The 14,260-nt window shown below is 45.0% G+C and overlaps 1 pseudogene; it reads right to left on the bottom strand.

The window, feature by feature from the left end:
* Positions 1 to 1,034: 1,034 nt before the first annotated feature.
* LOC125486329 lies at positions 1,035 to 1,171 on the bottom strand (annotated as a pseudogene).
* Between the last annotated feature and the right edge of the window lie 13,089 nt (positions 1,172 to 14,260).

Below are 14,260 nucleotides of genomic sequence, written 5' to 3'. Positions count from 1 at the left end.
ACGGCTCCTCTGATGCTGCTTGGCCTGCTGTGTTCATCCAGCTCTACACCTTGTTATTGCAGATTCTCCAGCATCTGCAGTTCCTACTATCTCTCTACACATCTGTCGAATGTTGTTCCTCTAATGGGTGACACCTGTTCTATGCCTCTGTCTCAGACTGTTTGCAGGAGGAAGGTTCCTCCTGTGTGCAGGGGGGAGAAAATCCACTGTCTGAGGTCTTCCTGTTGAAGGTAAATGAATGTTCATTCAGTTTTTGGACCCTTCCAAAAGTCTCAAATATAAGTAACTATTGCTACTGTATGTATGAGAGTTGGATAGAGTCAAAGTCTAATGTTTTGTTTTGTTTATTTGAATTGCAACTGTGCAGAACTGAACTGCATTTGGAACAACGTATACAAAAATATATTTTTAATGAATAAAGCATATTTTGAAATTTAAAAATCTAATAAGATCTCTCTGACACTTGATTCCCGCTCCATGGATGCCAAGTTTCTTCAGCATTTTGATTTTAGTTCAATTTTTCACTATTTTGCTGTGAAGTTGTTTCTTGTGCAAAAAAACCACGGAATTATGGTAGCCAGTAAAGAGCGACCTGTTCCTCTCTGGTCTTAATTCAATTGTGAGATACACTGAATTAGTTGGACTCAGTTACCATAGTGAAGCTAGTTTTGTATTCATCAGTCATGAATATAAGTAGGATGTATTCTGTACCTTTGACTCAGGTAACAGTTTTGGGGAGTAGGATTCCTTTTGCATTTGTTAAATATTGAATGACTGTAGACAGAAATCATCCACTTGGTGATTCGTAACATGGACCAAACAAACCCATTGGAGTATTTTGAGCTTTCATTGCGTTCTCAAAGTTTTGGGAGTGCACTCTGACTCCTGGAATGTGTAACAATTGCCAAGTAGGATTTATCAACTAAGGAAAAAAGACACACATTTTTCAAGTCAAGTAAATTCAAGAACGCACAATAGTCCCTTCTACAGCTTCAAATGATAAATGAAAAGATCTGCTTTTAGACCTCAAAGATCAGGGAAGAGCACAAACACAGTCCCCCACTCCCACAAATTTTGCATTTGGGGACATCACAGGCGTTAGCACATCCGAGGTGCAATGGGATAGTCTCGCCCTGAAAGAACAACCTTTTCTCTTAAATTTCAAAAATTTACTTTATTCATAAAAATCTCTCTGTACATATACATTGTCACAAAGCAATTTGTTTCTGCACAATTATATATCAAGCAACCAAACAAAATGTTGAACTTTGACTATCCCAAAAACGCCAAAGACCCCTCTTACACAAAACTAATATTCACATATATTTGACACACTGGAAGGGTCCGATAACTGAACAGTCCTGCATTTACTTTCAGCAGAAAGACCTCAGACGGTGGTCTTTCCCCCATGCCCCTTGGCAGCAGCTGCCCCAAGCTTTAGTGCATTCCTCAGCACATGGTCCTGGACCTTGGAATGTGCCCAGTCTGCAACATTCAGTCAGGGTCAGCACCTTGCTCTGGAAGACCAGCTAGTTTCAGGCAGACCAAAGAGCATCTTTCACTGAGATGATGGTCCTCCAGGTGCAGTATGTTTGTCTCCGTCTGCATGCCGGGGAACAGACCATAAAGGACAGATTCCCGCATCACGGATCTGCTCGGGACGCACCTCGACACAAACCATTGCATCTTCCTCCAGACTTCCTTTGCAAAGGCACGTTCCAGAGGGAGATGTGTGACAGTCTCTAAACCCTCTCCCTCCCACCTCACAGCCACTTCGAGGGCAGCATGTGGTGGTGCAGACTGACCAGGTGTGCATGAAGGATCTCACAGGTAAAGCCCTTCTCACCACCAGTCAAGCGATGTCCTGGTGTTTGTTGGAAAGTTCTGGTGATGAGATATTCTACCAAATAACCTTGACAGTCTGCTCAGGGAACCATGCCACAGATCCACCCTCTCCATTTCCCTCAGGGTCTCGAGGATGCTACGCACTGACCACTTCCTGATGGACTGGTCATGAAAGGGGTTTTTCTTTGCAAATTTCTCTATGAAGGACAGCTGATACAGAATGGTCCAACTACTTGCAGTGAGGCCAGTCGCAATCCTTCGCAACACCAGGGACAGGTAGACCCTTAGTGTGTAGTAACGAGCTGCACACAACGGTGGCCATCAGGGTGAGGGCAACATTGGGTGTGTTCTCCCCCCAACCCTTATCCAGAGTTTTGTACATGGAGTTCCTGCAGACCCGGTCTATCTTAGGCTTCCAGACAAAATGGAAGATGGTTCAGGTGACTGAAACAGCACAGTTTTGGGGTATAGGCCAGACCAATGCTACGTACAACAACAGAGAGAGTGCCTCACACCTGAGGACCAGGTGTTTTTACCCACAATGGAGAGGGAGCAGTGCTCCCAAAGGACCAGTCTCTGCTTTACTTTAGCGATGGTCTCCTCCCAAGATTTTGTGCACATCCCGGCCCCTCTGAACCATATTCCCAGCATCTTCGGGTAATCTGTCCTGACAGCGAAGGGAATAAAGGATCGTTCGGCCCAGTTCTCAAAGAGCACGGCCTTGTGCTTGTCTCCATTTACCTTGGCACCCGAGGCCAGTTCAAACTGGTCACAGATGCTCATGAGTTTGCGCACTGACAGCGGATCCGAGCAGAAAACGGCGAAGTCATCCACGTATAGGGAGGCTTTAACCTGGAGGCCTCCGCTGCCTGGAATAGTCACCCCTCTCAGGCTCACATCCTTCCTGATGGACTCTGCAAAAGGCTCTATACAACACACAAACAAGGCAGGAGAGAGTGGAGATAACAAGGTGTAGCGCTGGATGAACACAGCAGGCCAAGCAGCATTAGAGGAGCAGGAAGGCTGATGTTTTGGGTCTGGACCCGAGAGTGGGCAGCCGTGCTTGACTCTGGATCTGATCGAGGAGCTTTCTCATTCCCTCCCATTGATTGTGACTGCACTAACGATGCTGGGGTAGACCAGTCTGATCCAATTGCAGATTCCCTCCCCAAAGCCCATTTTGGAGAGTACATCCCACATGTATGTGTACAATATCCTGTCAAAGGCCTTCTCCTGATCCAGGCCGATGAGGCAGGTGTCCACCCCCCTGTCCTGCACGTAGGCGATTGTATCCCTGAGGAGTGCAAAGATCTCAGATTTCATCCTTCCCAGTATAGCATGGGTTTGGTCAGGGTGAATCACCGAACCTAGACCAGACATGAGCCAGTTGACAGGATTTTGTAGTCTGCATTCAGCAACGTTATTGGCTGACAATTTCTGATTTCCTCCCTTTTCCCCTTCTGTTTGTAGCTAAGGGTGATGCTACCTTCCAGAAGCATACTGTTGTACACCTCCAGCAGGTTCTGGCCAATCAGGTCCCACAGAGCTGAATACAACTCGGCCAATAAGCTGTCACTTCTGGGAGTTTTATTGTTTTCTCAGGACTCGAGGGCCTTGGTCAGCTCAGCCAGAGGCAACGACAGGCTGGTCTCTCTCGCGTGCTGTTGTCTTAGACCTCGGTGATAGAGGACAGAAACGACTGGGAGGCCGCACTGTGCGTGGGCTTCATGTCATATAGTCTGGCATAAAAGGATTTGCTGATCGTCAGGATGTCAGACTGAGGTGACGTTACCGAGCCATCTTCTTCCTTCAGGCTGCTGAGCACGGAGCTCTCTTTCTGGGAGAAGAAACGTGAGTGTGTCTCAACCTGCTCCACGGTGCGGACCCTGGGCCGGAAGATTATCTTGGGGGCCTCCGAGGGAAACAGCAAGGCTTGCTGGCTCTTAACCTCCTGGAGATCCTCTGTGACATCGAACCCCATTCGTCTGCAGCAGGAGTAGGTTCTGCATGGTTTTCCTGCAATTTGGACAGTTTTGCTTGCCCCTTTCTTGCCTTCTGAACACCTTTGAGGATGAAGAACCTCTTGACGTTCCCCTTGACTGTTGCCCACCAGTCCACTGGAGACTCAAAGAGGGGCTTCACAGTTCTCCAACCTGTGTAATGCCTTTGGAACTCCTTAATGCTTTCTGGGGCCAACAATTTAGTTTCCACATTCCCTTGCAAGCCCACTTGTCATCCTGCATGTGACAGTCGGCCAGCAGGAGGCGGTGAAGAACAGAGAAGAACACTGGCTTGACATCAGGGGATATGACCAAAAATGTGCGGGACACAAACAGGAAATGTATCCTTGAGTGGATAGACCGTCTGGCCATGACCAGATGTATCTAAGCTACGGTCCATCTGCAGGGATGCTGAAGACGTGGTGCAGCTTGGTAACTTTAACTGTTTCCATCAGGAATCTGGACATGGAGTCCAGTTCGCTGTCAGCCCCTCCGGATCGTCCATCCGTGTCAATGATGCAGTTGAAGTCTCCGGTCAGAATGACCGGCCTGGACATTGCCAGCCGCAGTGGGAGCTAACCTCGGAGATGGTGAAGTTGCCTCCTCACAGCAGAACACCCAGGCCAGAGGAACAGCTATCGTTTCCCCCTGACCAATTCGAAGGCCCATGGGCCCATAAGCTCGATCACCTCCTGTAGCTGCTGAGGTATGCTATCCCACACTCCTGCAGAAACAGGAGGTCTGCTGTGACGTTAGGCCAGGTTAGCCGACATGGAAACACATCACGTAGTAGATTTAATGCGATGCACATTTGTACTCATAATTTTAACACCCATTTTAAAAGTGTACGGAATTACCCAATGCCCATTCACCCACGGACTTGTCACTGGGGGACCCCCTGCATCCCCGTGGTGTGGGCAAACTGTTGGACACTCTCTGCACTGAGGTAGACATTTTGTGCCTCTCTGGAGGGATTGCTCTGCTCTGGTACTGTTGGGGCAAGAGCGAAGCCAGTGAGGTCTGGTCCTGAGTCTAACAAAAGGGCTGACAGAGCATCGCTGCTCCCTGTTGCCTGGAGCCGTGTTGCGGTGGGTACACATTGGTTCTCACCAGCTGGAGTTTGGGCTTCACCGGGCCTCGTGGGGAGTTCGGCGTTTCCGGGTGGAGGGCTGCTCCTGTCCTTTTCCCCCATGGTGCTCTGCCTCTTTTGTGGCTGATGGCCATCCATCTGCACATCTTTGTCATCAGAGGAGCTGCTAGTGTAGCCATCAGTTCTGTTATACTGTGGTGCTTTGGGGGACCTGACGTGTCTTCCTTTTCCAGTTGTTTCTCTCTGTTATCCATTCCTCTGCCTCCTTGGTATTCTCCTCCTCCATGGACTCCGTCTGGTCTGGTGGAGGTTGGGTCAGTGACTGTGCCTCCTCTCCAGCTTGTCCCTCCTTCTGGGTGCCCCTTGTATCAGTTTTCTTGCTGGGACCTTACTGACCTTTGGCGTTCCATGGCTCACATTGCCACTCCCAGCCATCTGAGTGGAAGTGGTACCCCACACCCTGAATTGGACAGGCCTTGTATAGGTGGTCTGCTTCCCCAAACAGACTGCAGTTCTCGGATTCCTTGTAGTCCTTAGTCAGGTTGCCCTTCTGTTTGCAGTTCCTGCAGAGGGTCACTTTGCAATTGGCTGCCATGGGCCCAGCCCTCCCGCAGGTTTGGCACACTCCAGGCTGCCCTGCCAACGTCAAGTAGCCTCAGCTCCCTCCAATTGCGAAGCTGGAGGATGGGTGGAGGACGTTCCCGCTGGCATCCACCTTCAGGGTCACCTTGACCTGCCGCTTGCTGGTCCAGATTCCAAAGGGGTCCACTACATCAGTGCTGACTCTTCAACCTGCATGTCCTTACCCAGGAAGGTCAGGATATCTGCTGCTGGGACATGGGGGTTGTACATGTGGATTGTGATAACCCAGCTCCTCTGTGTAGGGAGAATGAATAATGGTGCCAAAGGCAAGATGGAGAGGGGCTCTCATTTCCTTTCTCCTCGAATACCTTCAGGAGACACTCACATCGTTTCATGCTCCTGAAGGTCACATCGAAGTAGCCCCCACTGGGAAAATCCTGCAGGCAGAAAACGTCTGGTCCTTGGAACCACAGCAATCCAAGAGGACTCTCTTCACAAAGAATGTCCAGTCAACTGGCGATCCTTCATCCACCTTCTTCACGGTCACCCTGCCTATGTTCCAGACTCCCTGGCCTGGGACACGGGTGGTTGCTGAGGCTGTAGCTCCAGGTTGGCTTTTCCCCGAATTGCGTTAGGCCGAAGCCAGCATTAAGATCCACCAACAGCAGGTCAGCTCAACTGACTGTCCCCAACGTCCAATCACAATCTCAATCCAGTGATGATCTCAATAGCTCCGATGACTCACAAGCTGATCAAGGTGGGTATGAGCAAAACTCTCATTAGCCAAGACTTCTTACAGTCAGATCTACCACCTCTACAAATCACAATTTCACCTTATTCATACCTTTTCCAGTCTGGGTGAAGACATTTCCTCTACAGAAAGCGGTTTCTTCCAACAGGAATTCATTGGAATGATGTCATGTTCTATGCTTGCGCATTCTCTTGATAAGGAGTGTGCCCAGCCTCCTGCTTGCACTGACTCAAAGTATCCATCTACAAAGCGAATTCTTCCTGAATATACCATGTATTGAGGTGAGTACATTTTCTTCACCCAACCAAATACTGTGTTAACTGTAACAGTTATCCTGTAGATAATCACAGAAAGATAAATTCCAGGCTTGAGCTGATGGCTGACGATCAATATCATTTCCATTGCTGAGTACCCCACCACCGACATCCTGAAGTGGTTACACTTCATTCAAACTGGTATGGCAACTTGTAACTCAACTCTTCTCCCTTCAAAGCATGTCCAGCATCTACAAAACACAAACTGGGGGTGTGATGGAATAGAAAACAAAATAATGCTGGAGATCACAGCGAGTCAGGCAGCATCCATGGAGTGAAAGCAAGCTAACGCTTCGAGTCTAAATGACTGTTCATCAGAGTATGATCCAAAGCATGGATATGTGCAACTCTAACAACACTCAAGAATACTCAAGAAGCTTGAAACCCAGACCAACCACACAGACACCCACCGTTAGTAGCAAGGCTTACTCGACATAACGGGCTACAAAGCAAAGTTGAACAGGATTGTGGGCAACAGTACATCCCTACCCGATGAGCTCAATGCATTCTACGTTCCCTTTGAACAGTAAAACAATGTCACCTATCCCATTAACCTTGGCTGCACCTATACCAACTGTCACCACTGCAGACGTTCCATTGGCCTTCTTGAGAGTGAACCCATAGAAAGCAACTGGCCCAGATGGTGTCCCCAGCCATGCACTCAGATCCTGTGCAGACCAGTTGGCGGGCGTATTCACAGACATCTGTAACCTCTTATTACCACAATCTGAAGTCCCCACCTGCTTCAAGAAGACCACCATCATCCCGGTCCCAAAGAAAACACATGCAACGTACCTCAGTGACTACCCCAGTGGCTCTGACCTCCATAATTATGAAGTGCTTCGAGAGAGAAAGACAGTTGGACAAACAAGGGGGTTGCTAACGATCAGGCTGGGAGGGTGAATAGTTGTTAATGGTTGATCGTTAGCAACTCCTTTGTCTGTCCAACTGTCTTTCTCTCTCTTTGAGCTCTATCTTATCGTTTACTCCCTACCCCACCCACCTCCCTATTTTCTGCATATAAACTGACATTTTCCCAGCCACCATCAGTTCTGAGGAAGGGTCACCGGACCCGAAACGTTAACACTGTTTTCTCCTCCACAGATGCTGCCAGACCTGCTGAGCTTTTCCAGCAACTTTGTTTTTGTTCCTGATTTACAGCATCCGCAGTTCTTTTGGTTTTGATCCCTTGCAATTTGCCTTCCAGCACAACAGGCCCACAGCAGACACCATCTCCCTGGCCCCACAGTCATCCCTGGAACATCTGGATAACAAGGATTCCTATGTCAGGCTCCTACTCATTGACTACAAATCCGCTTTCAACACCATAATTTCAAAGAAACTCATCTCTAAACTCAGAGACCTAGATCTCGGCTCCACACATCTCGGTAATTGGATCCTTGACTTCCTGACCCATAGACCACAATCAGTAAGGATAGGCAACAACACCTCCTCCACCATAATCGTCAACACCAGTGCCCCGCAAGGCTGCGTACTCAGCCCTGTGCCAAACTCCTTATACACTCACAACTGTGTGGTCAAATTCCACCACAACTCCTTTACAAGTTTGCTGATAACACCACCGTTGTAGGTCGGATCTTAAAGAATGACGAGACAGAATACAGGAAAGAGATTGAGTGCTTACCTGTATGGTGTAAAGATGACAACCTCTCCATCAATGTCAGCAAAAGGAAGGAGCTGGTCATTGACTTCAGGAAGCAGAGTGGAGAACACACCCCTGTCTGCATTAATGGTGCAGAGCTGGAGATGGACGAGAGTATCAAGTTCCTGGGAGTGACGATCACCAACAATCTGTCCTGGTCCAACCATATCGATGCGACGGTCAAGAAAACACAACAATCTCTCTACTTCCTCAGGAGGATAAGGAAATTCAACATATCCACAAGGAGTCATTAATTTTTATAGATGCACCATACAAAGATCCATTCTATCTGGGTGCATTATGGCTTGGTATGGCAACTGCTCTGCCCAGGACCATAAGAAACTGCAGAAAGTTGTGAACACCGCCTAGACCGCCACACAAGCCAACCTTCCATCCATTGACTCCATCCACACTTCCCGTTAATGCAGAAAAGCGGCCAACATCTTCAAAGATCCCTCGCACCCTGGTTATAATCTCTTCCTACCTCTTCCATCAGGCAGAAGATACAAAGGCTTAAACACACATAGCAACAGGTTAAAGAACAGCTTCTTACCCGCTGGTATTAGACCTCTGGGCGGAACACTCAAATTTCAAATCTAATGTTGATCTTGCTTTTGTACACCTCCTGTGCAGCTGTAACTCTGTGTGCCTCAATCTGTTCAATTACCCTATGATCTGTATGTCCTTGTATGTTATGATCTGCCTTTACTGCTGGTAAAACTTTTCACTGTACTTACATATATATGGCAACAATAAATCATATCAAAATCAGGACGGGAAGTAGACAACCACAACCCGTACAGTGTTTGAACCCACTGACTTCATTCTGTAGCCTACTCTAGCCAACTGAGCTAACTGCAAGCCCCACGGGAACCAACTCTAAAATGTTTTAAATAATTCAGGAACAAAGCATGAGCTTCAAAGGACAGCCATCTCATGGGGCCAGCCCACTCCATAAGCAGCAGTGGGATATTATGAGACTGAGGGTAATTAGTTTGCTTGTTCAGTCAGATTACATTAGTGCTTCAACATTCTATTGATTACAGATCATTTCATTCTGTTCTTTCTCCCTTCCTGCAGGGTCTAATGTCACTGTGTGCCTAACGATTTGGATGTTTATACTGATCAATATTTCATTGCTACAGAGCTTTCGTTACCTCCTTCACAGTGGAACTCCATCCCTCCATTAGCCGCAGAGCAGCAACAGACGGCAACTGAGTTACTGTACGTGTCCTCCCTCTTTGCTGTCGCTCGATTGTCTCTTCCACAGTCCCAGAAAAGAGAATTGAAGAAGTCATAGGTGGGAAATTCCTTCAGTTTGTTGTCATGTACCTGCAACATGTGAAAAACAACCACAAGTAAATAAGAGACAACAAGGTGCAGGGCTGGATGAACACAGCAGGCCAAGCAGCATCACAGGAGCAGAGACAAACCACAAGTAAATAATAAAGTAGATGGGAGCAGACATCAACTAATATCTACGAGACCAGTTGGCCCACCAAGCCTGCTGTGTCTAGCTGATCTTCAGCTTCACATCCATTTTCCCACCCAATTCCTACATCCCTCAATTCCCTGAGGAAACAAACTCTCTGTCTCAGCCTTAAATATAGTCAATGACGGAGTATCCACAACTCTCCAAGGTGGAGAATTTCATTGCATTGAATCAACCCCTTATCATAAGCCTGCTCCCCCATCTTTATGATTCTGTGTCCTGAATCCAATTCAGTTCCTACAACAGGAAGTGGGTGTCAAATGCAATAAGTTGAGGAATCATTAAAGCAATAATTGAAAGTGGTATAAAATTGAGCATGGCACTTTCTGCATCAATACTGCCAGGACAGGTACAGAAGGGGGTTAGCATACTGCTAGGGAGTAGCTGGTGATGGGCATAAGGCTTATCTAGACACTAAACCATGGAATGGCAGATACCAAACACAAGCTGAATAAAGTATAGGAGTACAGAGTACACAGTCACAAGGAGAAATCAATCAACTATGGTAAATAAAGTATCACAGAATCAATAGTGCTTTCAGGGATGTGGATGGAACAAGCAATCAGAAAATAAACAGATGGCAAGTGCATAAAGGTGCAAGCCATGAAGGAACTCCACTGTTGAGTACCCAATCCAATCAATTTTATAGAGAGTTGTGAGTATATTAGATGGATGTCAGGGTCAGGCTGCTATAGTGACACAGAAAATTGAACGTAGGCCACAGTTTCCTGTGTGAGGCCCAGCAAGAGGACCATGGAGTGGTAGGGTGAACTATTTATGGCGAAGTGACAGCTCCAAAGCAAGAATTTCACTTTCTTGATCATACAGACTGACAGGATGAAATTTGATACGCTGAGATTAAAGTAAATGGCAGATAAACTAGTTTTAAGTTAGATATCAGAAATGACATATTGATCATTCACAATGCTATGTCTTGGTTGACTGTCTTCCACATATATTTGGAGCTCAGAAAATATAAGGATTAGAATAAGATGCCCAGATCAATGCTAAAATTTGCTATAATAGACACAGACTTTGTATATAATTCTGAGCCATTATGACACTTGAACAGGCAGACCTGCTTGTACAGTTGTAAGCATCCTTCATTACACAGACACCAGATACACTTCAGAGTCAGCATTGCAACATTGTACCTCAAAACAGAAGCTGGAAACAGAAAGAAGGTGTGAAAAAAGAGTGTCTAGCCACCAACATTGAGGTTCAGACAGTGGTTGGACTTTCAGAATATAGTTACTGAGAAGGAAACTAGCATACGTGCCATTTATTTACTTGAATCTAAAACTTTTGGATTCATCGGACACCACTCCTGAAAACTCAGTTGTCTTTTGAGAACAATCGATCCTTTAGAAGGTAACATGAAGTTATCTACCAATTACACTGAACCTACCTGGGAGATGTAGTAGCAGCAACAATGACATGTTCTGCTCAGAGAAAATAGCTGGATGGGAGAAAATCTGAGTAAACACATCCGGTATGACTCATCCTCCAAATCTTTCCATTCTTACAATCTTCACTGATGTACACTAAAACCATGAGTATTATGGACCGTTAGGATAGTTTCTTCTCAGATAATGCTAAATTTTCAACAAATTGAAAGTGATCAGAGGTATTAAATTGAGGCTGAATGTTATACTGGCAAGTTCTGGAAGGATGAAGAAATGCAGCATCATTTTTCTTTTTCTCTTTGAAAATTATTTAAGCTTGAGGTTGTCACCACATTGTGGCACAGCACACAGACTGTAACTTTTACGATGCATGCCCAACTGTCCTTCAAACTTTCTGACCTGTGTCAATATTACAGCATTTGCAGCACAAGTAAAATTAGTGCCGCCCTCCAAATAATCTTTGCTCCTTGAATTCCTTTAATTTGCAACTTGGGTCTAAAGAATAACATTATAATTATACACTGTGGAAAATTTGAACTGACCACATATTGAAATATTCCTCTGTTTAGAATCTGACAGAATTCCATCCTTCAATCTATTGCATTTCACAAGTTAGCAGCACAAGAAATGGCTCTTTTTCAGAGTAATTCAAAAGCAATCTCACTCTCTCACCCTCTTTCAGTAGCTATGTGTCTTATTCTGTTACAGTTAGTTATCCAACCCTCCATTCAAAGTTCAATACTCTCCACATCAATCATTCCCTGCTCCAACAATCTTCAATTTCTCCTTTACTTTTTTGCTGCCTGTTTGCAATAATTATAAATTAGTCCAATCAAAGGAAATGATCTCTTCCTGTTCACACTTAGAAGGGCCATCATCATGTTTCTGAGAACCTATGATGAATTTTGGACTTTCTCATGAAATAAAAGCCAACAGATAACCATTGAAACTCATGAAATCAACTATCAGCTTTCTATGTTCTTTGTTGGGGGGTTTTCGTATGTGGAATTGGTTTTTCACGATCAAATATATCTTTCGTGACAGGGTCCTTAAAGTTTTGACTCACTTCTTTTCATTCTTCTTCCTTGAGAAACTGATTCAAAAGCAAACCTGAATTTGCCATTATTATTTGCTGAACTTTCAACAACTCTCTCTCTCCTATTACAATCTTCCCCCAATTTCTTTCAAAGAAATGTTTCGAGTCTGTGACTTCTTCAGAACGTAGACTCTGAAGAAACGGCATAACCTGACTCAAAACGTCAATTCTGTTCCTCTCTCCACAGATGCTGCCGGACTTACTGTGTTGCTCCAGCACTTTCTGTTTTTATTTCAGATTTCCAGCATCCACAGATTTCTGCTTTTGCTTTATTTTAAGCATCTCCCCTAAAGCAATAGTTCCAGGATCAGCACTTTAAATCAACAAACCAAAACCAAATAAGGGTTTAAAGTTTCTACACATACATCAATGAGTTGTGTGTTGGGTTGAACGAAAGTCCCTGAATCAAGCATCTGTTACCCTTTTAATACTGTGTCAACTTGGAGAGGGTTATTTTTAACATGGCTTCATATAACTGCTGCAAATCGCTAGCTACGAGACATGATAAGCTGAATGCTTTTGAGATGTGTACATATTGGGGATATTCCACATATCCTACTGGGCAGATAGAAATGATAATGGGGTACTGCTGGATTTTGCTGCAAGAGAAGAAATTAACATTAAAAAGGAATTATACAATTTTTCAGTCACATTACAAGAGGAGATGGTAGATTGTAATAGTTATTGAGAGTGACAATTGATGGATAAAGTAAGACTGGGAGACAGAAGAAAATGGATGAGGATATAATGTACTGGATAAAATTGATAAATCTGGAGTATGTAAGGTCAATGCAGGACAAGCAGAGAAAGAGATTCAGGGAAGTCAACCTCCTGGTAACAGGATGATGTGAATGAATGAACAAGACATATTGGTATTGGTTCTCCTGCTCTCAAGCATTCATTGGATCTTTAAGAGACTTTGGAAGTTTTCAAGTCGAAACCACAAGACACAATTTAACAGAGAAGAAATGATCAATGATTTCTAAAAGTGCTCAAAGAAATTAAACTTTCAAAAGGTGGCAGTGGGGGCAGAGGGAGTGTAGGGGTTCGGGACTTCTTTGATTGCTCAACAGTGAGCTGGCATAGACTAAACGGAATGGTAGACGGACTGTCTAATTTATCAAATTTTCATAGGGTACCATTCGTATCAAACAGTCTGAACCATTCCAAAGTGAAATGCTTATCTCCCTGTTCACTTACAAAAATAACTTGCAATGATATAGCACCTTCAGCCAGTAAAACATCGCAGTGCACTTTACAGAAGCATTATCAAACAAAATTGATAGCTAGAATATGAGGAGATATTAAGACTGGTGAGGGGATTTTAAGCAGCATTCTAAAGGGAGAGAATGAGAGAGGTGCATACTTTTGGAGTGGGAATCACAGAGATTAGGAATGGTGCTTGTTTTGTTTCCAATCTTTGTATTTTCCCACATCCCCAGCCCCACTCCCACCAATTTAAACCTCTCTCTCAAATCCTGTGGCTTCCCAAAATTGGAAACCGTTCTCACAATGGGATCGAACCATTTATCATAGGTTTATCAAAACCTTGTGGTATTTGCACTCTATTTTTCGATTTAGAAAGCGCATCAAAAGTCCAGATTGCAGTGTAATATACTTTATAACCACTGTTTCATCAGTCAATTAAATATTTCTTGGATTGTTTGAAACTAGCAGTTTACAATATCCAAGCATTGGTGTTGGATGTTGGGTTTGCCTGGCCTGAAATTTGTGTGTGTGTGTGTGTGTGTGTGTGTGTGTCTGAGTGTGTGTGTGAGACAGTGTGTGTGCCCGTGTGTGTGTGTGCAAGTGCGAATGTGAGAAAGAGAGAGAGTGTGTGTGTATGTGCTTCTGTGTGTGTGTATGCGTGCATGTGCATCTGTGTTCGTGTGTGTGTTTGTTGTAACATTTGTGTATGTGTGTGTGCATGCGTGTATGCGTGTGTTTGCATGTGTATCTGTGTCTGTGTGTGTGTGAGTGTGTGTGCAAGTGCGAATGTGAGAAAGAGAGAGAGTGTGTGT

This window comes from Rhincodon typus, chromosome 27 (genome assembly GCF_021869965.1).
Source record: "Rhincodon typus isolate 14 chromosome 27, sRhiTyp1.1, whole genome shotgun sequence".
Taxonomy (NCBI): domain Eukaryota; kingdom Metazoa; phylum Chordata; class Chondrichthyes; order Orectolobiformes; family Rhincodontidae; genus Rhincodon; species Rhincodon typus.
Note: the sequence above shows the minus strand (reverse complement) of the source record. Positions and strands in the feature narration are given on the sequence as shown.